This window comes from Rhineura floridana, chromosome 22 (assembly GCF_030035675.1).
Source record: "Rhineura floridana isolate rRhiFlo1 chromosome 22, rRhiFlo1.hap2, whole genome shotgun sequence".
In the NCBI taxonomy this organism is placed as follows: Eukaryota; Metazoa; Chordata; class Lepidosauria; order Squamata; family Rhineuridae; genus Rhineura; species Rhineura floridana.
The window spans coordinates 16,101,497-16,125,982 of NC_084501.1; the positions used below are offsets into that span (position 1 = coordinate 16,101,497).

The 24,486-nt window shown below is 44.7% G+C and overlaps 2 long non-coding RNA genes across 3 annotated transcripts; both read right to left on the bottom strand.

Moving 5' to 3' along the window:
- Positions 1–595: 595 nt before the first annotated feature.
- On the bottom strand, positions 596–5,430 carry LOC133374687 (uncharacterized). Of its 2 annotated transcripts, XR_009759942.1 has the most exons (3): positions 5,416–5,430; positions 2,524–2,656; positions 596–1,199 (listed from the first exon to the last, which is right to left on the bottom strand). It is a non-coding gene; the product is annotated as an uncharacterized LOC133374687 (long non-coding RNA). The 2 variants fall into 2 exon arrangements; XR_009759941.1 differs by lacking the exon at positions 5,416–5,430 and having other exon boundaries at positions 2,524–2,774.
- A 3,785-nt stretch (positions 5,431–9,215) lies between these two features.
- Positions 9,216–11,589, bottom strand: LOC133375083 (uncharacterized). The gene is made up of 2 exons (XR_009760068.1): positions 11,480–11,589; positions 9,216–9,819 (listed from the first exon to the last, which is right to left on the bottom strand). It is a non-coding gene; the product is annotated as an uncharacterized LOC133375083 (long non-coding RNA).
- Between the last annotated feature and the right edge of the window lie 12,897 nt (positions 11,590–24,486).

Genomic DNA, 24,486 nt, shown 5'->3' on the forward strand with positions numbered 1-24,486 from the left:
GCTACGAGTCCTTGTTTGTTCATGGGTCTGTTTGCTCTGTGTGTGTGTGAGCAAGTTAGTTGTGTGGTTAACATTAAGGTGGTTAAGGTGTCGGACTATGATCTGGGAGACCAGGCTTTGAATCCCCACACAGCCACAAAGCTCGCTGGGTGACCTTGGGCCTCAGCCTCCGAGGAAGGCAATGGTCAACCCCCTCTGAATACCGCTTACCATGAAAACCCTATTCATAGGGTTGCCATAAGTCGGGATCAACTTGAAGGCAGTCCATTATTTATTATATAATTCTCTCAAACGAAGAAAGGCACATTGTTACTGAGCTAATCACCACTGATGTTAATAGATACGTATTGTTGTGCCTGAGCTCTTCCCTGCTGAAGTGTTAATTTTGTGTCTTTTGACTGTGTGGATGCACTCCATAAACATTCCCACTTTTAAGACCCATGTGAGTGAGTTACTGCATAAATCTAACATGTTGAAAAATCTTAATCCATGAGATTCCTAAACATGTGTTTATAAAACATGTGTCTACCGAAGAGGCTTGCTAATGGGATGGAGACACAGACACAGGAAAAGGAGAAATACAGAATCAAAACCGTTCTATGATATGCTGAACATTTTAATGAGAAAATAAAGGAAGGAGCCAGATGTTCCGAGCACATCACAAATGCCTCAAACACAAGGCAATGGGTGTAACTGCAGAAAGGGAGCCTGTTCCAAAAAAGAAGCATGTATACAAAGATGGGGAAGCCAAAACCATAAAGTCAACACACCATGTGATTTAACAGACATACTGAGCCCTCACAAATCCCATTGGTTGTGCAGCGGGGTCTGTGGAGCGCTCAGCACTTCCGAATATTGTGTCCATCCATTCAGCCGAGGGTCAGAATCTTGTGTCTTCTTTCCTGCCAAAGTTGCATTTGGGCTTAACATGACCATGGTTAGAAGTTCTATTGGCGATACCAGCGGCGGCAATATACTGGGATATAGCAGGAGCCACACCCTGGGATATTGAAGGGGCCCCACCACCTTTGGACATAGCTTGGGGGACACTGCCAGTTGGGACGCTGAACCGGTGGACAGTAGCCAGGATATTGACTGAAGGAGTCAAAGAAGGGGAAGCTCTCATCTTCTGGATGATACAAGTTTTCCAACTGGATTCCTTCCATCCCCCGAGCCATCTTAGAGCAGGTTGGGTATATCTGAAATGAGATATGGGTAGAGCAAGATGATAATTTACAAATACTGGATTAGAACTGAGATGAGGACCTCAGGACTGGGGGCCACATGAAGCCCTCCAAACCTCTCCATCTGGCCCTGAGAACTCACACCCCTCACTAGCCACACCCCTCATCCGCCCTGCTTCATACCCCAAATATTTTTGGCTGTCAGGAATGCATCCCTCAATAATGCCTCTTGTTTGTCAGGATGGAGGATGGAGAGGGATGTGTGAGCGAGTGCAGAGATTAGCTGACAATACAAAGGCAAAAGCCCCATTTGTTGGTTCATCTGCTTTTGTCTTGGCTTACACACCTCTGGCATGTGCCCCTGGAAGGCTGGTAGATATCTCCATCAGAGAGAGGGGTGGAGAAAGAAGAAAACTGGTTCAAAGCCCTTGATGCTAAGAGTGGTAGCTATGATCAAGAGAGTCAGGTGAAGGAAACAAACTATTGTGCTTCTACAACTGCAGATATTTCATGTGGGCAGATATTTCATGTGGGTAGACCCTCCACAGAAGACATGAGAAGAGTCTGTGGGGTCAGGCAAATGGGTCCCCCAGTCCTGAAGCCCATTTTCACAGTGGAAAAGCAGATGCCCTGATGGAAAGCCCAAAAGCAGGAGAGGAGCACAACAGTTTTCTCCATACTTCTGATACACAGCAAGTGGCATTCACAGCCTGAGAGCTGCTGCCAGTCAATGTAGGTAACATTGAGTTACCTAGACCAATGTACTGACTTGCTAGAAGGTGGCATCCTATGTTCCGATTAAATCATCCCCCTACTCAGATTCAAGAGGCCTGAGATCTTCTAGGGAAAGGACCATTGCTTAGGAATAGAGCATGTACTTAGCATGCAGAATATCCCTGGTTCAATCCCCAGCATTTCCACACAGGATTGGGAAAGACTCCCTGCCTGAAACCCTGGAGAGATGCTGCCAGTCAGTGTAGAAAATACTGAGGTAGATGGACCAGCGATCTCAGTATAACACAGCTTCCTATGTTCCTCCAAATTTCCCTCTTAAGAAATGTTTGGAGTTCTCTGTCATTTTCAGATATGCTGCTTGCGCAGACTCTTTCCTCAACAGGACTACAAACCAACCCATGCAGAACACTCAGCATGAATAAGACGCATCTGAACCTCCCACCACAGCTTGACCGAAATATTCATTTGGACATCCCTCCAGAATTGTGTCCAAGGATGAACTTGCATACTTAGGTTAAACTCAGTAGGAAATATCCACTTAAGAACCCTCAGAGAAAAGAGAGATTTCAGCCACCATTAACCCCACAAACGAGAAAGAAATTACCTGCTGTCCTAGTGGATCTGATGAGATGCTTTCGGAGTATCCGATGCTTGTGGAGTAACCAACTGTGGGAGATCCCTTTTTATATGGTCCGTCAGTGTGCAGAGAGGAAGTGAGTTCTGCTCAGTTCCAGGAACTAAAACACCAATAGTCAAATCTTGATTTGTTCAATGTTTAATTAATACCCTCTAATTATTTTTTACTCTCTTGTCCCACGTAGTGCTTTTCACCCAGCCCTTGCTTCACATGGCAAGCAGGTGAGCACCTGCTGCTGTGTGGGAGGAAAAATCGAGGTAGAATGCCATACCCACTTGCCTGCAAGCACCGTGGAACTCAGTGGGACTTCCTTTTCAGTAGACATTGCAGGATTGTGTTGGAAGTTCATTTTAGAACATATTGAAGAAGACATGTCTTTGGAGTAACCTTGACCCTTTTGAGAGGAGGACTGTCCCCCTCCCACCCCATGCAACCCACATTCTGGTGAGATGCCAGTATGCCATTTCCCCCATCATGTGCCACTCTCTGGGAGATCATTTGGGGACCCCTAGGCTTTGGGCTCTAGACATTGGCCAGTCCTAGCTGCACCACTGACCAGGCACATGACGGAGGTTCTAAATTATGCATGGTGTGTCAGCTAGAGAGGGAGGGAATGTTCAGTTCAGTTCATGTTTAAAGCCAAATTGATCAAATTCACCCTTTCCAAAACAATTTGAGAACTAGAATACCACCATTCTTCAAAACTCACAGATATCCAAATTTTGTGATGCAGTTCGGCAACTAACCAATTTTTTTTTTTAAAGGGCATCTCTTAGGGGAGAGTGTGCATTTAAATGATAATATTATTGAAAATAACATACAGCATGCATGCTTGCAAAAATGGGTACATTGATCAAAACCCCATATAAAAATTATGATTATTAGGAGAAATTCACAGTAAAATGATGATAATTTTTTATGTGCTGCTTCTTCTTCCTCTTTTTTTAAAAAAATCAAATTGTTGTAGAAACGTGGAGAACCAAATTTAAGATTGGAAAAATGAGGAGTTGAAAGAATTGAAAATGACACATCTTTGCATCCCTAGCACGGGCAAGGATAGAGGGAAGATTCATTTCTTTTTCTCCTAATGCTAGAACTCAGAGGCATCTGATGAAACTGAATGTTGGGAGATGCTTTCTAAGGAGAGACAAACGAAAAGTCCTTCACGCTGCTCATAGTCCAATGATGGAATTGGCTCCGACAGGAAACAGTGATGGCCAACAACTCGGATGGCTTTAAAAGAGGATTAGACAAATTTATGGAAGAGGAGGCTGTATACCGTCTCTCTTTTTACTCAAAGTATATCTGTGAATACCAGAAGCTGGGAAGTGGAAGCGGAGAGAGGGCTGTTGCACTCACATGCCGCTTGTAGGATCCCTGGAATAGGGATGGAAACATCCATCAATTTGGGTTCTCTCCATTCCTCATTTTTCCAGTCTCAAAGTCAGTTCTCTGAATTTCTGTAGCAATTTGTATATAAAAAAAATCCTCATGAAAATTCTCAAGCTATTTTAGTGCAAATTCATCCTACTGAATGCATTTCCATAGGCAATTTTGACACACGTACATATTTTTGCAAATCATTTCTGATTGTATAAATTGTAAATTCATTTTATACATTATTGTCATTCGTATGTTCATTTTTATGCACACTTCCCCCTAAAATATAGATAAGGTGTTTCCATGTCGCAAAGGAGTCTTGATTAAAGGGCGCAAATACGTGTGCTTCATAAGAGATCCCTCACCCCATCTCATCTGAGAAATTTCCTATGATAAGCTCAGCCATCCTCATAATTATGTTAAACTGCTGCAATCGTGGCTACTAACTATATTTGCTAATTTCTCACTCATTCTCCTTCCAGCATAATATATGTGAAGGGGCAGATGCTTCACCCAGTGACACTGTTGCAGAACCTGTCCCCTCACTAGCCACACCCCTCACTATCCCTGCTACGGTCCCTACCATAGAGGCATGTGGCTGGTCACAATTGAAAGAGATGCTGAACAAAGTGGATCCTTTGTCTGACCATGGAAGAGTCTCCCATAGGTCTTATGGAGGAGATTACTAGTGCTGACTGGTGCCCATCGGGACTGGTGGGGAGCAAGGCAGAATGCCCATCAGTAGATGAAGCCATAGTTGAGATGGTTCTGAATTACAAGAATGATCCTTGATTAGACCTGATGCCCAATCTCACACCGAACAAAATGTGAGGTATGTTGACAATGATTGGGCAGAGAATGGCTGGAGAAGGGGGGATCTATTGAGACAAAACCTCTGAAAGAATTTTGAAGGGAATTATAGAAATGTTGGGTAATGAGCAGCATTTCCCAGCAATCTCAGGGATCTTCAGACATTCCTTTCTGGTCACAAAACTTTTAGATATAGGTGTTTCCATCTCGCAAAGGAGTCTTAATGATAATAATAAATAATAAAATTTTATTTGTGAGTCGCCTATCTGGCCGAATGAACGGCCACTCTAGGCGACGTACATTAATATAAGCAATTACAATATATAGACCAAAAGGTCACGATTCGATAAATCATCTAAAACCAGCTTCCAATTAATAAAAACATAAAAATTAATCCAATCCACCTTAATCTTAATTAATCTTGATTAAAGGGCGCAAATAGGTGTGCTTCATAAGAGATCCCCCACCCCATCTTATCTGAGAAATCTCCTATGAAAAGCTCAGCCATCCCCATAATTATGTTAACCTGCTGCAATTGTGGTTACTAACTATATTTGCTAATTTCTCACTCGTTCTCCTTCCAACGTAATACATGTGAAGGGGCAGATGCTTCACCCAGTGACACTGTTGCAGAACCTGTCCCATGCAACGGTAATAAAAGAAGGACACCTGTTGTGGATGCCGCTTGGTTTTCCTTTGTTTTCTTGCCAGCAAGTATTACTTCCTTGAAAAACTGGAAAGGTGGGGTATTACTTCCACTGATAAAAAGAAGGAAGTTATTGGATTTCCATTGAGGTTGGTCTGGAAATGAAGAATGCGGCAGCGTTATTGCTGACAGAAGTGAGATTCCATCAAGATATTACGCCTCTGCCTAGAGATCTGCACTGCCTGTTGATTTATTATGGGCCAAGTTCAAGATTTTACTGTCGATACATAAAGGTGGACCAGCAAACTGACTCAGTATAACACAGCTTCCCATGTTCCTAAAGAACCCTCCAAATTTCCCTCTTTAAGAAATGTTTGGAGTCCCCAGACATCTTCAGCTATGCCCATTGCGCAGACTCTTTCCTCAACAGGACTAGGACCCAACCCATGCACAAGACCCAGCATCAGTAAGGTGCATCTGAACCTCACACCAGAGCTTGACTGAAATATTTGTTTTGACATCCCTCCAGAATTGTGTCCAAGGAGGAAATGGCAAATTTAGATCAATTTCAGTAGGAAAAATCCATTTAAGAGAAAAGAGAGATTCCAGCTGCCGTCAACCCAATAAACGGGAAAGAGATTACTTGCTTTCCTAGTGGATCTCATGAGATGCTTTCGGAGTATCGGACGCTTGTGGAGTAACCGACTGTGGGAGAACCCTTTTTATACGGTCCGTCGGTGTGTCTACAGGAAGTGAGTCCTGCTTTGTTCCAGAAACTGAAAAGTCATATCTTTATTTGTCCAATGTTTAATTAAAACACTAATTATTTCTCCTTCCTTATCTCACATGATGTTTCTCACCCAGCCCTCCCTTCACGTTGGAAATTAGTGAACACCTGGGAGTATGTGTAGGGAAAATCATGCTTATTAAGGCTTGCAGAACGGGGACAGCAGCTGGAAGTTGCTTTGCCCTCAGGATGTGCTTTTCACAGGTAGACTGCCACAGTCCATGGAGGCTTCATTTCAAATGCAGCCAAGACACCCTTCCTCTCTCCCGCACACTTTTCTCTCAGTGTAAGAGCAATACCTCTACTGCAACTTGACGACTCATTGTTTTGACGGTGCTTCCATTTTCTAAAGGCTGTCTGCCAGGGTGCCTGGGGGTGGTGGTAGAGATTTCTCTTCCAATCAGCTGTCATTTTGAACTGAAAAATTGCTTTAATTTTTTTTTAGAAAAAGAATGAAACTTTGACAGCGTAGGGCTAATAACAAAACTGAGCTTTCTAAGGATGTTGGCTTTCAGCAGAGACTTTCCTTTTTCAACAAGTCTCCTAAGTGGATTGATCTGCAATGATTTTTATATCTGTGATTGATATAGACAGACAGATTGCTCTGTTTGTATTGTGAAGTTGATTTCAGTCATTTCGTAGGAAGCCATTGAACAACAACAACAATAATATCTGCAGCATAATGTCCGGGAAAGCCTACAGTAGAAACTGGAACCTGCGGGAATGTGGCTTTTGCCGGTCAAACTGAACCCAGTTTCTTACTGGGGTAGAAAGTTGGATGCAGGTAAATCAGAGCAAGAAGCAATAGGATCCGAGTAGGCAGGGTGGCATGGCTTCCCTGGCTTCCCAAGGTCACACATCTCTGCTGGTCATCAAAACGGGTGGCGGTGGGGCACCAGGCACTCAAACACAGGAAACACAGCAAGCGGCTTTATATCGAGTCAGCCCATTGGTCCGTCTAGTTCAGTATTCTCTGCACTGACTGGCTTTCCAGGATTTCAGACAGGATTCTAAACTGGCCCTACCTGGAGATGCCATTGGGGATTGAACGTGGGCACTTCTGCATGCAGGCGAATGCTACAGCACTCAGCACAGCGTGGGCACAACAGCAAGAGCATAGGATTGGCTCCATGGCAGGAGGGTCTCTCTGAAGCCAGGGAAGCAATGCCACCAGAACAGCTGCTCCGTGTACGGTCTCTCTTTTTGTGCGTGTGTGTCTGTGTTTTAGAGCCCACCTTCTGGTCCTCCCTGCCCTGCTACACATGACTCAGGCCTCGTCTGCAACACAAGCCCATAGAGAGGGACAACTATTGTGCCTTCCCAAGCTGTGCTGAACACAACCGGCCCATCTCCTCTTCTGCCAGGCACGCTTGCTTCTTCGCATGTCTGTTCGTTGTGTGTTTCCCTGTGTGTGCACATGCTCAAGTAAAAGGCGACCAGTGTGACTTCAGAAAAGGAAAGTGACTTCCGAAGAAGAAGCATGCACGCAAACATCAGGAAGCCAAAGCAATAAAGGAGAAGCACCACATGAATTCACAGACATGCTGAGCCCTCCCAAATCCCGTTGGTTGTGCAGCGGGGTCTGTGGAGCGCTCAGCTCTTCTGAAAATTGTGTCCATCCGTTAGGGATGGAAAGATCTGTCAATTTCGGATTCTCTCAGTTGCCCACTTTCTAAGGTTGGCCACATCTGGAGAGAGGATACTGGGCCTGCCTTGTGATCGGGCAAGGCGGTTTCCCCCATAAAAGATGGCCACCAACTGCAGATATCCACTAGATGGTTCTCCTAAGCTTTCTACACACTGGACAGAAATATTGGCTGCAAAGATAAGGAATTTCTTCCATTTCAAACAAAAGCACACATGGTGTAGGATAGAGACCATGACATCCTGCTTGTGAGCATCAAGAAGGCATCTGGCCACCCAACTTTTGGATGTGGATGCTGGCATTGCAGGTTTGTCCACTTGGGCATGTGGGGCCCTGCCCCACCAAAGTCAGACTGCCCTCAGCCCTCCCCCATCCACCTGCCTTCTCACTTGCATCCAGTCAAGGTTTGTGGCCTTCCCTCTCAGCTGCCTCCTCCATAGTCTCAGTGTTGCCCTTCTAGAACTCAGTAGGGGAAAGAAGATGGGGGGAAATTGGCATGAGTTGGCTCCGCCTCTCATTGGCTCTGGCTCCACCTATTGTTGGCGCTCCCTGCCTTCCACCTTACCAGTCTTACTGGGCACTAGTGACCACTGGGTGCTGGATGAGATGGACCCACATATCCAAGGGGGATAGGCCTTTATTTGGCCCTTTTACGAGTGTTCCAGAACTCTGAGGCATGGAGAGTTGTGACGAGAGAAGGGCCTTTTCAGCACTGGTCCCCTGAATGCCTCCAACTTCCATGTCTTTTTGGCAAAACCACCTGGGAAATCGGGCTTCCCTTCCCCATTCAGCCATGAAGCTCCCTAGGTGGCCTTGGGTCACTCAGTGTCTGTCAGCCTAACCTACCTCACAAGACTGTTGTAAGAATAAAACGGGGAGGGAGGGAACCATGAAGAACACCTTGATGGCCGACCAGGGTTGGGGAAGGTGCATCTTGCTCCCATCTTCCAAATTTTCCCTACAGATTGCAGCTTCCACACTTGTCCCCTCTTCATATGACTCTCTGCTTGTGTGTGTCTGTGTCTTAGAAGTCACCCTCTGGTCCTCCCTGCCCTGCTCTGCAAGTGAGGCTTAGCCTACAATGCAAAGCCCATTGAGAGGGACAACTAATGTGTCTTTCCAAGCAGTGCTAACACAACAGGCCCACCTACCATTATGCTACGAGTGCTGTCTTGTTCATGGGTCTGTTTGCTCTGTGTGTGTGCGAGCAAGTTAGTTGTGTGGTTAAAATTAATTCGCTAATTCTCTCAAATGAAGAAAGGGACATTGTTACTGAGCTTAATCCATGAGATCCCTAAACATGTGTTTATAAAACATGTGTCTACCGAAGAGGCTTGCTAATGGGATGGAGACACAGACACAGGAAAAGGAGAAATACAGAATCAAAATGGTTCTATGATATGCTGAACATTTTAATGGGAAAATAAAGGAAGGAGCCAGATGTTCCGAGCACATCACAAATGCTTCAAACACAAGGCAATGGGTGTAACTGCAGAAATGGAGCCTGTTCCAAAAAAGAAGCATGTATACAAAGATGGGGAAGCCAAAACCATAAAGTCAACGCACCATGTGATTTAACAGACATACTGAGCCCTCACAAATCCCATTGGTTGTGCAGCGGGGTCTGTGGAGCGCTCAGCACTTCCGAATATTGTGTCCATCCATTCAGCCGAGGGTCAGAATCTTGTGTCTTCTTTCCTGCCAAAGTTGCATTTGGGCTTAACATGACCATGGTTAGAAGTTCTATTGGCGATACCAGCGGCGGCAATATACTGGGATATAGCAGGAGCCACACCCTGGGATATTGAAGGGGCCCCACCACCTTTGGACATAGCTTGGGGGACACTGCCAGTTGGGACGCTGAACCGGTGGACAGTAGCCAGGATATTGACGGAAGGAGTCAAAGGCGGAGAGGCTCTCGTCTTCTGGATGGAACAAGTTGTCAAAAGGGAGGCTGTCCATTGCCCGAGCCATCTTAGAGCAGGTAGGGTAGGTCTGAAATGAGATTTGAGTAGAAGAAGATGATCATCTACAAATGTTGGATTAGAACCGAGATGAGGAACCTCAGGACTGGGGGCCACATGCAGCCGTCCAAATCTCTCCATCTGGCCCTCAGAACTCACACCCCTCACTAGCCCCACCCCTCACTGCCCCTCCTTCATATACCAAATATTTGTGGCTGTCAGAAATGTGTCCCTCAATAATGCCTCTTCTTTGCCCGGATAAAGGATGGAGAGGTGTGTGAGCGAGTGCAGAAACTGGCTGAGAGTACAAAAGTAAAAGTCCCATTTGTTGCTCTCTCTGCTGTCGTCTCTGTCTTACACAACCCTGGCATGTGGCCCCTGGAAGGTTGGCCAGAAAAGAAGGTAGATATCTCCATCAGAGAGAGGGGTGGAAAGAGAGAGAACTGGTTCAAAGCCCTTGATGCTAAGAGTGCTAGCCATGATCAAGACAGTCATGGGAAGGAAACCAACTATTGTGCTTCTGCTTGTGCAGATATTTCAGGGGGGCAGACCCTCTACATTAGAACGTGTCAATAATCTGTGGGATCAGGCCAATAGGTCCCCTAGTTCTGGAGCCCGTTCTCACAGTGGGCAAACAGATGGGCCAATGGGGAGCCCAAAAGCAGGTGAGTAGCAAGACGGTTCCCTCCATGCCCCTGATACCCAGCAAGATGCATTCAGAGGCAGGGATCCTCTTACAGCAGACCCTAGACATATACCCATCGTGGCTAGAAGAACAATGCTATTTTTGCATAAATCCACAATAAATCCCCATTTTGGTAACATCCCATGCAAAAAAAAAAATTAAGAGCTTCTGAATTAAATGGTGTTTCTCTTCTGAAAGCTCATTGCTTTCCTAATTCTGTATCTCCTCCAGTAGATGCCCACTGAGGAAGGGGCCATAGCTCAGTGGTGGAGCATTTGCTTTGCATTCAAAAGGTCCCAGGTTCAGTTATCAGCATCTCAGAGTACAGCTGTGGGAGATTCCCTGCCTGAAATCCCAGAGAGCTGCTGCCAGTCAATGTAGGCAATTTTGAGCTACCTAGCCCAGGGGGCTGACCTGATGTAAGGCAGTGTTCTGTGTTCCAATTAAATCATCCCTCTATTCAGAATCATGAGTACTGGGATCTTTTAGGGAAAGAACCAAAGCTTAAGGATAGAGCATGTACTTTGCCTACAGAAGATCCTGGGTTCAACACCCAGCAATTCCACAGAGAGGAGGGATAGACTCTCTGTCTGAAACCCTGGAGAGATGCTGCCAGTCAGTGTAGACAATACTGAGCTAGATGGACTAGCGATCAGACTCAGTATAACACAGCTTCCTATGTTCCTAAAGGACCCTCCAAATTTCCCTCTTGAAGAAACGTTTGGAGTCCCCAGACATTTTTGAGCTATGCCCATTGCACAGACTCTTTACTCAACAGGACTAGAACCTAACCCATGCAGAACACTCAGCATCAGTAAGATGCATCTGAACCTCTCACCACAGTTTGACTGAAATACTCATTTGAACATCCCTCCAGAATTGTGTGCAAGGAGCGATTTGCAAATTTCAGTTTCGGTCAAATTCAGTAGGAAGTATCCATTTAAGAACCCTCGGAGAAAAGAGAGATTTCAGCTACCATCAACCCCACGAACGGGAAAGAGATTACCTGCTTTCCTGGTGGATCTGATGAGATGCTTTCAGAGTATCTGATGCTTGTGGAGTAACTGACTGTGGGAGAGCCCTTTTTATACGGTCCATCGGTGTGTCTAGAGGAAGTCCTGCTCAGTTCCAGGAACTAAATAATCAGATCTTTATTTGCCCAATGTTTAATTAATACTCTCTAATTATTGTTTTCCTTACTTGTCTCACATGGCGTTTTCATCCTTCGCTTCATGTGGGAGGAAAGTGAATACCTGAGGAGGTGTGGGAGGGAAAATAAATCGTATTGAGGCTAAAATGCCCTATCCCTTTGCCTGCAAGTGCCATGGAACTCAATGGGACCTACTTTTCAGTAGACATTGCAGGATTGTGCTGGAAGTTCATTTTAGAATATTTTGAAGAAGAAATGACTTTATGGTAACACTTTTTTTAGGAGAACTCTTCTCCTCCACCTTCATACAACCCAGATTCTGGGGAGATCCCAGTTTTCCACTACTCCCATAATGTGCCACTTTCTGGGAGGTCATTTAGGGGGTCCCTCCACTTTGGGCCCTACACATTGGCCATTCCTAGCTGCACCACTCACCAGGCACATGACAGAGGTTCTAAAACTATGCATGGTGTGTGGGCTAGAGAGGAAGGAGAAGTTCAGCTCGGTTCACCTTTAAAGCCAAACTGATCAAATTCATCCTTTTCAAAACAATTTGGGAACCAAAACACAGTCCTTCTTCAAAACTCACACTTACCCAAATTTTGTAATGGAGTTCTCCAACCAAACAATGTTTTAAAAGATGCATCTATTTGGGGAGAGTGTGCATAGAAATGAAAATATTAGTGACAATAACATGCAATGTGCATGCTTGCAACAATGGGTACATTGGTCAAAACTCCATACAAACATTGTGTTTATCAGGAGAAAGTCACAGTAAAATGCTCATACATTTTCATGAGCTTTTTTATTTAAAAAAAAATTGTTGCAGAAATGGAGAGAACCAAATTTAAGACTGGAAGAATGAGAAGTTAAAAGAATTGAAACTGACAGATCTTTCCATGCCTAGTATGGGCAAGGATAGAGGGAAGATTCATTTCTTTTTCTCTTAATGCTAGACCTCAGAGGCATCTAATGAAACTGAATGTTGGGAGATGCTTTCTAAGGAGAGACAAAGGGAAATAGTCCTTCACGCTGCACATCGTCCAACTATGGAATTGGCTCCGACAGGAGGCAATGATGCCCACCAACTCAGATGGCTTTAAAAGAGGATTAGACAAATTTATGGAGGAGGAGGCTACTAATGGCTACGAGCCATGATGGCTGTATACTGTCTCTCTCTTTACTCAAAGTATACTTGTGAGTATCGGCTGCTGGAAATTGGAGTTGGAGACCGAGCTGTAGCTCTCAGATCCTGCTTGTTGGATCTCTGGAATAGGGATGGAAACATCTATCAATTTGAGTTCTCTCTGTTACCCATTTCCCCCAATCTTAAAGTAAGTTCTCCAAATTTCTTCAGCAATTTGTTAAAAAAAAAAACTTCTCATGAACATTCTCCAGCAATTTAAATCAATGTTCTCCCAAAAAAGACATTTCCATATGCAGTTTTGACTCACGTACATATCCTACAAGCCATTTCTCATCGTATAAATACATGTTTGTAAGTTATGTTCATTTTTATGCACACTTTTCCCTGCATGAATTTTTGTATACATTGTTTGGTTGGCGAACTGCACAGCCACCAATTTAGAAGGATGGCTGTGTTTCCGTTCTCATATTGTTTTGAGAAGTGTGAATTTGATAGATTTGGCTTGGAATGCAAGCTGAAGGCTCATCTACAATGTGGTTTACCTTGGGTTTGGTGCTACTCACATGTCTGTTTAACTCGCATGGTTCACATGATGTTACCGGCAAACAGAAGCTATTGTGCGGTTTCCCCCCTGTAAATCCATATTTCAAAATCTGATAATAGGAAAAGTTAAGGAAAAAATGTCTCCACTCTGTATCTCTGGTGCTTGCAGACACTTTGCTCCAGTGCTTTTAGGTGGGTGAGACAATCATTCCCCTCTCCAAGTCCACTCCCTCCTTGTTTCCTCATTCATTTTATTTCCTGTAGGCTGATTTCTGACTGTTCTCTCTATTCTGTTAGCATTTTTGTTTTGCTGCAGATGGTGCTTTTATTTCATTTCCCCTGCTAACTTGTGTGCAAAAGCATAACGCTGCTCAAACCAACATTTGTATTTCAGCTGTATCCTACCAAGGAAAACACTGATATTCGCACTTCCGGGTTTTATAAAAAAGAACCCACTGCCGCATGCTCGCTTGCCAAGCAACCAGGGGTGGAAAAGTTAAATTAGAGGTCGTGGTCATTAGGAAACTGTGTGATTGATCCTTCCTCTCAGTGTGAATAGAAAACGCCATGTTTGCAGCTGGCTTTGAGCCCTTCCTGTGAACAGTGGAAAGAGACAATAGAGGTAAAAACAGCGTCTTTAGTACGAACTAATGCTCCCATGTGGATAAGCCGTGAACTGAATTCCGCACACATCCCAACCCTAGAGGCATGGGGATGGTCACAATTGAAAGGAGATGCTGAATGAAGGGGATCCTTGGTTTGATCCTGGAAGGCTCTTCTGTAGTTCTGATGGAAAAGATTGCCAGTGGTGGCTGGTGCCCATCAGGACTGGTGGGGCGGATGGCAGAGAGCCCAACAGTAGATCAAGCCATAGCCAATGGGAGGCAGGACACAGAGCCAATGACAGGCAAAGCCAATGGAGTCTATTTTTGTTCCCATATTCTTCCCTCCAAGGGAGTTGTAAAGGAGGCACCACTGAGACCAAGGGGGAGGAAGGTGACAGGCAGTGCCACAAATCTAGACTAATTGTAAGTAAGGGGGCAGGCAGGCTGGTGGGGCTGAAGGCAGAGTGAGGTTGGTGGGGTGGTGCCCTACTTGCCCCTGTGGACCAGTCTCCCATGGAGATTGCCACTATGCCACAATGAATTCCTAAGGACAATTCATGGATAGCCAACAGAATCTTGTCCAGAAGCTGCTTAACTGTAACTCACATCATCCCTGATTATGGGCCATGCTGATGGGAGTTGGAGTCTACAAGCATCAGGAGGACAAAGGAGTTGGCTACCTGTGCCAGGCCATGGCATTTACTGGGCAAATCAGGGGAGGAAAAAATACTAGCTGACTGGCAACCCTACAATGTTCAGGACCAGATAATTCTCTGACTGACAGATGGTTTATTCCCATGTGACAATCAGAAGATGGTACTCGGAGGCTGACATAGCTTTGGATGTCCTGTAAAGGAAAGCTGGTTGTCTTCTCCATTTTTCTCATCGTTTTGCAGATGCAAACACCAAACAAGGACTCCCCTTTGTCAGGGCTGTGTTTTTTCTTCCTGTAACTTCAGTGCTGATTCAGTATGCTCACAATCAAATGCAAACTGAACCCAGATTGTCTCCCATCCTTGACAAAAAATCTAAGATCCAAGAAATCCACCGCACTTTAAGAAGGATGCAGATAAACTGGAACAGATTCAGAGGAGGGCAAGAAGGATGTTCAGGGGGACTAGAAATAAAGCCCTATGAGGACAGACTGAAAGAACTGGGCATGTTTAGCCTTCAGAAGACAGAGGGGAGATATCTTCAAGTACTTCAAAGGTTGCCACACAGAGGAGTGCCATGATTGCTTATCAGTTGTTCCAGAGTGCAGGACATGGAATAATGGGGTGAAATTACAGGAAGACAGTTTTCAACAGAAAGTCATGAAAAAATTCCTCTTAGAGCGGTATGACAATATCACCAATGGCGCTGGGAGGTGGTGGGCTCTGAAACACTAGAGACATTCAAGACGCAGCTGGACAGCAACATGTTGGGAGTGTTTTAACTTAGATTCCTGCATTGAGCAAGGGGTTGGACTCAATGGCCTTTCACTGCAGCCCCTTCCAACTCTGCTATTCTGTGATTCATTGATCCCTAGTGGTGGAGGTGTCCTTCTTCGCAATGCCTTGCTTATTATGCCTCTCAATGCAAGTAACTGAAATTGTCAACCAGGGATGTCCTGTGGTGCCATCATAATGCCCAAAATTCATCTGGTTGGCTGTGGTGAAAACAGAATGCTGGACTCGATAGGCCAGGGATGGAGAATCTGTGGCCATCCAGGTGTTGCTTGACTACCACATCCATCATCTCTGCCCTTTGGTCATACTGGCTATGGCTGGTGGGATTTGGAGTCCAACAACATCTGAAAGTTCACAGCAGCTCCTCATCCCTCAGATGGGACTTTAGATGGACAAATAGACTGACCCATTTTGTAACCATTAAAAAAAAGTTTGGAAATGAGTTCTGGGTGGTGCTGCTGATGCAAGATTGAGATGGTTCTGAATTACAATAATGATCCCTGATAAGAGCTGATAACCAACCTCACCCTAAGCAAAATGTGAGGTGTGTTGGGCATGATTGGGCAGAGAATGACGGAAGGATGAGAGGGCTATATTCAGGCAACACCCCTGAAGGAATTTTGAAGGGAATTATAGAAATTTTGGGTAATGAGCAGGATTTCCCAGCAATCTCATGGATCTTCAGACATTGCTTCCTGGTCAAAAAAGTTTTAGACATGGGTGTTTCCATCTCACAAAGGAGTCTTGATTAAAGGGCGCAAATAGGTGTGCTTCATAAGAGATCCCTCACCCCATCTCATCTGAGAAATCTCCTATGAAAAGCTCAGCCATCCCCATAATTATGTTAACCTGCTGCAATTGTGGTTACTAACTATATTTGCTAATTTCTCACTCGTTCTCCTTCCAGCGTAAGACACGTGAAGGGGCAGATGCTTCACCCAGTGACACTGTTGCAGAACCTGTCCCATGCAACGGTAATAAAAGAAAGACACCTGTTCTGGATCTCTTTGGGGCTTTTTTTCCCCAACTAGTCATGTGACACTACTTCCTTGAAAAACTGGAAAGGTAGGGTGTTACTTCCAGTGATAAAAAACAAGGAAGTTATTGGATTTCCATTGAGGTTCATCTGGAAACAGCAGTTAATGACGAATGCGGCAGCATTATTGCTGACAGAAGTGAAATTTGATCAAGATATTATGCCTCTGCCTAGAGATCTGCACTGCCTGTTGATTTATTATGGGCCAAGTTCAAGATCTTACTATTATATAAAGCTCTTAACAGCTTGTGACCTAATCTATTTAGTGCAGAAGTAAGCAATTTCTTCTGGTCAGCAAGGCAGATCCTTGTTTCCATACCCACACAGGACCAAAATTGACAGATGGGGGGTGCTTCCCACTTGTCAGTCAGCTGATATCACTCTGACATCAGGTGATGTTGCACTTTGACGTCCGGACTGTTGAGACTTCAAAGTGCAGAGAGGGGCTGTCAGAGAGCCCTTTCGCAATTAGCAGCACTTTGCTCTTTAAACCTCCGAAAGACAGGGGTTTGAAGAGCAGCACAGAGAGCATTGTTTGCAAAAAGCCTTTCACACTTAGAGAATGTCATGTTGAAATGGCTCAGCAATTTGTTCTAGATAAATGAATAATAAATAAAAGCCCCATCAGCCTCACCACCCTTGGATATAGAAGGGACCCCACCACCTTAGGACATAGCCAGGGGGACATCGCCAGTCAGGATAGCAACAGAAGGAGTCAAAGGCAGAGAAGCTCTTGTCTACTGGATGATGCAAGTTGTCCAATGGGATGCTGTCCAACGCCCGAGCCATCTTAGAGCAGGTAGGGTAGATCTGAAATGAGATTTGGGTAGAACACGATGATGATCTACAAACGTTGGATTAGAACTGATTTGAGGAACGTCAGGACTGGGGGGCAAATGCAGCCCTCCAAGTCTCTTCATCCAGCCCTCAGAACTCACACTCCTCACTAGCCACACCCCAATTGGCCCTTCTTCATATCTCAAATATCTTTGGCTGTTAGGAACGTGTCCCTCAATAATTTCTCTTGTTTGCTGGGATGGAGGGTAGAGAGGGGTGTGTGAGCGAGTGTGGCAAACAGCCAACAGTACAAAGTTATGATTACATTTGTTGTTCCATCTGCTTTTCTGTCTGGCTTACACACCCCTGGCATGTGGCCCCTGGAAGGTTGGCCAGAAAAGAAGGTATGTCTCTCCATCAGAGAGAGAGGGTGGAGAGAGAGAAAACTGGTCCAAAGCCCTTCATCCTAAGACTGTTAGCCAGTATAAAGGAAGTCACAGGAAGTAAACCAACTATTGTGCTGCTACATGTGCAGATATTTCATGTGGACGGACCCACCACTTAAGAACACGGGAAGAGCCTGCAGGATCGGGCTGATAGGTTCCCTAGTGCTGGAGACCGTTCTCACAGTGGTCAAACAGATGGGCCAAAGGAGAGCCCAAAAGGGGATGATGAGCGCCACTGTTCTCGCCATACTTCTGATACCCAGGAAGTGTCAGAGGCATGCTTTCTCTGACAGCATACACTAGACATATAGCGATCGTGGCTAGAAGCCATGGCATTGTTGCATAAATCTGCAAGAAATCCCCATTTTGGTAACATTCCATGCCAAAACACAATGAGTACCCCTGAATTCAATGGTGCTTGTCTTCTCAAAGCTGATTGCTTTCCTTATTATAAATCTCCTCCAACAGATACCCCCCTGGGGAAGGGGCCAGAGGTGAGGCATTTGCTTTGCATACCGAAGTCCCTGGTTAATTCCCCAGCATCTCTGAGTAGGCCTGGGTGAGATTTCCTGCCTGAAACCCTAGAGAGTTGCTGCCAGCCAATGTTGGCAATACTGAGCTGCCTGGACCAATGGATTGACCTGCTGTAAGGTGTTCTAATTAAATGATCCCTCTTTTCAGACTCATGAGGACTGGGGTCTTTTAGGGATAGGACCATAGCTTAGAGATAGAGCGTATACGTAGCATGCAGAAGATCCCAGGTTCAACCCCCAGCATTTCCACACAGGACTGGGAAAGAATCCCAGTCTGAAGCCCTGCAGAGATGCTGCCACTCAATGTAGACAATACTGAGCTAGATGGACCTACAATCTGACGCAGTACAACACAGCTTTCTATATTCCTAAAGGTCCCTCCAAATTTCCTTTTTTAAGAAACATTTGGAGTCCCCAGGCATTTTCAGCTATGCCCATTGCACAGACTCTTTCCTCAACAGGACTAGAAGCCAACCCATGCAGAACACTCAGCATCAGGGAGAGGCATCTGAACCTGAAATATTTCAGATGCATCTGAACGTGAACAGCTTGCCTGAAATATTCATTTGGACATCCCTCCAGATTTTTTTCCAAGGAGGAACTTGCAAATTTAGGTCAAATCCAGTAGGAAGTATCCATTAAGAACCCTCAGAGAAAAGAGATATTTCAGCCACCACCAACCCCACAAACGGAAAAGAAAATACTTGCTTTCCTGGTGGATCTGACAAGATGCTTTCAGAGTATCGGATGCTTGTGGAGTTACCGACTGAAGGAGAGCCCTTTTCATACAGTCCTTCAGCGTGCCTAAAGGAAGCAAGTCCTGCTTAGTTCCAGAAACTGAATAATCAGATGTTTATTTGTCTAATGTTTAATTAAAACTCTAATTATTTTTGCTTCCTTGTCTCACATGGTGTTTTTCACCCAGCCTTCGATTCACATAGGAAGCAGGTGAACACCTGAGTTTGTGTGGGAGGAAAGCTTATTAAGGCTAAAATGCCACAGCCCCTTGCCTGCAAGTACCATGGAACTCAAAGAGACTTACAGTATATTTCAGCAGACTTTGCAGGATGTTGCTGGAAGTTAATTTTAGAATATATCAAAGAATAAATGTTTTGGGGGTGACCTTGAGCCTTTTTTGAGGAGGACTTTCCCCCAACCCACCTCCGTGCAACCCAGATGCTGGTGAGATGCCAGTTTGCCACTGCTCCCAACATGTGCCACTCTCTGGGAGGTCATTTAGGGGCTCCCTCCACTTTGGGCCCTAGACATTGGCCAGTCCTAGCTGCACCACTGACCAGGCACATGACAGAGGTTCTAAAAATGTGCATGATGTGTGGGCTATAGAGGGAGGACATAGCCAGTTCAGTCTCCATTTAAAGCCAAACTGATCAAATTCACAATTTCCAAAACAATATGAGAACGGAAACACAGCCATTCTTCAAAACTTGCAGTTATCCAAATATTGGGATGCAGTTCGCCAACAAAAATGTGTATGTTGATCAACACTTCATAAAAATTGTGTATTAGGAGAAATTCACATGATAAATTTTCATAAACTTTTTTGTAAAGCAAATTGTTGCAGAAACATGGAGAATCAAATTTCAGTTTGGAAAAATGAGAAATGGAAAGAACTGAAATGGACAGATCTTCCCATCCCTAGCGTGGGCAGAGTGAAGGCTCATTTCTTTTTCTCCTAATACGCAGAGTCATCTAATGAAGCCGAATGTTGAGAGATGCTTTCTCAGGAGTGACAAAGGAAAATACTCCTTCACTCAGCACATGTCCAAGCTATGGAATTCGCTTCTACAGGAAGCAGTGATGGTCCCCAGCTTGGACCTCTTTAGAAGGGTCTTAAACATATTTATTGAGGAGAAGTCCATCAACGGTTGTCTCTGCCATCACTGTAAGTATAGCTGTGAATACCAGCCGCTGGGAGTTTGAGATGGAGAGAGAGAGATGTCACACCCATATCATTTTTGTAGGATCCCCAGAATAGGGATGGAATCACCTGTCAATTTCAGTCCTCTCTGTTTTTCATTTCCCCCAGTCTCAAAGTCAGTTTTCCACATTTCTGCCTCAATTTGTAAAGAAAGAAAAATCCTCATGAAAAATTTCCAGCAATCTTAGTGCACATTTTCTCTTAATAAACACATTTTCATAGGCAGTTTTGACTCACATGTTTTTTCAAGCCATTTCTCATCATATAATACATTATATTATTGTCACTCAGAAGTTCATTTTTATACACACTTTCCCCTAACATATGCATCTTTGTAGACATTGTTTGGTTGGGGAACTCCACTGCAAAATCTGAATAAGGGCAAATTTAGCAGGATGGCTCTTTTCTTGTTCTCATACTGTTTTGGGAACTGTGACTTTGATAGCTTTGGCTTGGAATCCAAACTGAGGGCTCATTTGCAATGTGGTTTACCTTGGGTTTCATGCTACTTACATGTCCTTTTAATTAGCATGGTTAACATGACATTACTGACAAACAGAAGTCTTCCCCATGGAAATCCGTACTATCTCAATCCTCTGATCGTATGAAAAGGGAAGTAAAAAAAAATCTTCACTCTGTATTTCTGGTGCTTGCAGACCATTTGCTCTGATGCTTTTAGGTGGATGAGTCTAAGAACTGGGCATGTTTAGCCTTGACAAGAATAGACTGAGGGGAGATGTGTCCTGCCCGAAGTCAAAAGACTCAGTCACAGTCGCATCTATGCTTTTCTCTCTTTTTATTACCTTTATAGATATATCAAAATCATTGCAGCTCATTAACTTCTCTACGCTTTCTAGGAAATTTCACCCTGAACTAACACTGACACTTTCGCCCTGGGCTAACACCGACTTGCAGCTCCCAGATGTTGATTCAGCAACTAGCCCCTCCCCTCAGTCAACTGAAGTAGGCTTGGCTTTCGCGTCTAAACATAGGCTCCTCCTCAACTCCGTTGGTTGAACTTCCCGCGTCTGAAGACTCCAAGCTTGGGGAGATGGACATTTGATCTCAGCTTCCCCCTCCAACTGCTCTAGCATTGAAAGTTGTGGAGCACTAGGCTGGGGAACGTCAGGTTGACAAGTCAGCACCTCTGGGGTGAGTGAGGGGGCGTGTCTAATGGAGAAACCTCTAACTGGGCACTCTCTGACAGTTCAGGTTGCGCTCCAGCGGGGGGGCAGGATTGGGGGAGTTGAACGGAAAGGGACATGGGTCTGGGTGCACTATGAGCTCCCCTTACTCCTAGTCCCTTCCCACAGCTCATCGTCGCTGTCCTCAGAGTCAGTGTCACCCTCGTCAATGCCTCCCCTGCCCACCTGGGTCACAACAATAGGATAGCACTCTTGAATTTCTTGAAAGGCTGTCACACAGAGGAGGGCCAGGATCTCAAGTGCAGGACGTGGATAATGGGCTCAATTACAGGAATCCAGAGTTTGACAGAACATCAAGAAAAACTTTCTAATTGTTAGCGTGGTAAGACAATGGAACCAATTACCTAGGGAGGGGCTGGGCTCTCCAACACTGGAGGCATTCAAGAGGCAACTGGACAGCCACCTTTCAGGAGTGCTTTAACTTAGATTCCTGCACTGAGCAGAGGATTGAACTCGATTGCTTTATAGACCCCTTCCAACTCTATATTTTATGCCTCTATGATCCCTAGTGGTGTTGGGCTCTTTCCTCTCAATGCCTTGCTTATTATGCCTGTCAACGCCAGTAGTGAAACTGACAACCGGCAATATCTTGCTGTGCCATCATACTGCCCAAAGGGCATCTGTTGGCTCTTGTGAGAACAGAATGCTGGACTCTATAGGCCAGGGATGGAGAACTTGTGGCCATCCAGGTGCTTCTCGACTTCCACATCCATCATCTCTGCCCTTTGGTCATACTGGCTAAGGCTGGTGGGATGTGAAGTCCAACAAGATCTGAAGGCTCACAGCAGCTCCTCACCCCTCAGACAGGACTTCAGATGGGCAAATAGACTGACCCATTTAAAAATTGTTTTGAAATGAGTTACAAACATTTCTCTGGATGGTGCTGCTGATGGTAGGTTGTGATGCTGTAGTTCTGAACTACAATAATGATCATGATTCTTAATTAGAGCTGATGCCCAATCTCACTCCAAACAAAATATGAGGTGTGTTTGGGTATGATTGGGCAGAGAATGGCTGGAGAAGGAGGGGGTCTGTTCAGGCAACACCTCTGAAAGAATTTTGAAGAGAATTGGACAAATTTTGGATAATCAGCAGGGTTTCTCTGTGAACTCATGGATTTTCATAAATTTCATGCTGGTCATCAAACTTTTAGACATAGGTGTTTCCATGCTGCAAATGAGTCTTGATTAAAGGGCACAAGTAGGTGTGCTTCATTAGAGATCCCTCACCCCATCTGTTCTGATAAATCTCCTATGATAAGATCAACCATCCCCACAATTATTTCTAACTGCTGCAATTGTCGTAAAGAATATCTGCTTCTTTGTCACTACATCTCCTTCCAGTATAACATGTCTGAAGGGGCAAGTGCTTCGCCCAATGACACTGTTGCAGAACCTGTCTCCGTGCAGGCATCATTAAACAGGGATACCTTTTATGGATGTCCCTTTGGGCTTCTTCTCTTTTTTTTTTTGCCCACTAGTTAAATGACATTACTTCCTGAAAAAAACTGGAAATCTGGGGTGTTGCTTCCTGTGATAAAAACCAAGGAAGTTATTAGACTTCCACTGAGGTTGGTCTGGAAACTGCAGTTCATGCAGAATGCTGTGGCCTGATTGCTGATGGTGAGATTCGGTCAACATAGCAAGTCTCTGCCCAGAGATCAGAACTGGCTGTTGATTTATTACTGGGCCAAGTTCAAGATTTTACTGTTGACATATAAAGCGCTTAACAGCTTGGCCAAATTTATGGCAGATGTAAGAAACTTTTCCTGGTCAGCAGGGCACATCTTTCTTTCCATACCCACACAGGATCAAATGTGACAGGTCGGGGATACTTCCCAATTATTTATTTATTTATTTATTTTATATTTGCATTTATAGACTGCTTACTATCTGAAAGATCTCAATGCAGTTTACAATGGAATACACAAAGTTACAATAAAAAATCAAATTAATTTAGAAAGCAAAATACTTGAACAATATCCATATACATGGATGTAAATCATCTGATATCACAGTGATGTCAAGTGATATTGCACTTGGACGTCCTGACTGTTCAGACTTCAAAGCGCAGTCAGGGTCTGTCTGAAAGCCCTTTCGTAAATAGCCGTACTCGTCTCTTTAAACCTCCAAACATCAGAGGTTTGAAGAGCAGCACAAAGAGCATCCTTTGCAAAAAGCCTTTCAAACTGAGAGAACTTCATGATGAAATGGTTGAACAATTTGTTCTAGATAAAAAATAAATAAATATAAGGGTGATCAGGCTCAGCCAGCAAGGCCAATGGTCAGGGTGATGGGATGTGGAATCCAGCAACATCTGGAGGGCACACAACTGGAATTTGTGGACTCTGCCTCTCCTTCGCTCTGTGTCCACCATGGCAAAAGCCAGGGTCCAGCAGGGTCCAGTTTCTACAGTAGCCTTTCCAGATATTATGCTGCAGCGGTTACTGTTGCGGTTGTTGAATTGCTTCCTGAGAAGTGTCTGAAATCAATTTCACAATACAAATAGAACCATCTATCTGTCTATATCAATCACAAATATAAAAACCATTTCAGATCAATCCATATAAGTGACAGAAATGCACATCTCCACATAGGAGACTTGTTGAAAGAGGAAAGTCTCTGTTGAAACAAAGATCCTTAGAAAGCTCAGTTTTGTTATTAGTCTCTGACAACACCCTGAGGCACCCTGAGGCGGACAGTTCTCAAAAGAAGGAAGCGCAGTCAAAACAGTGAGTCATAAGCTGTGTTAGAGCTTTTCCCTTACAATGAGAGACCAGCGTGTGGGAAAGAGGAACAGTCTCTTGGCTGCATTTGAAATGGAGCCTCCATGGACTGGGGCAGTCAGCCTGTGAAAACCAAATCCTGAGGGCCAATGACAAGGAGAACCAGAAGGGCAAGGCAGTTCCCCCTAAAAGATTTCTGGGGTCATCCACTGGATGGTTCTACTCAGCTTTCTACACCATGGACAGAAATATTGGCTGCACAGATAAGGAATTACTTGCCTTTCAAACACAAGCACACATGGTGTAGGATAGAGACCATGACGTCCTGCTTGTGAGCATCATGAAGACATTTGGCCGCCCATCTATTGGATATAGATGCTGGCATTGGAGGCTTGCCCAATAGGACAGGAGGGGACCGGCCCCATTGTTTTGCCAAATAGGCAAGAAAGACTCGGGATT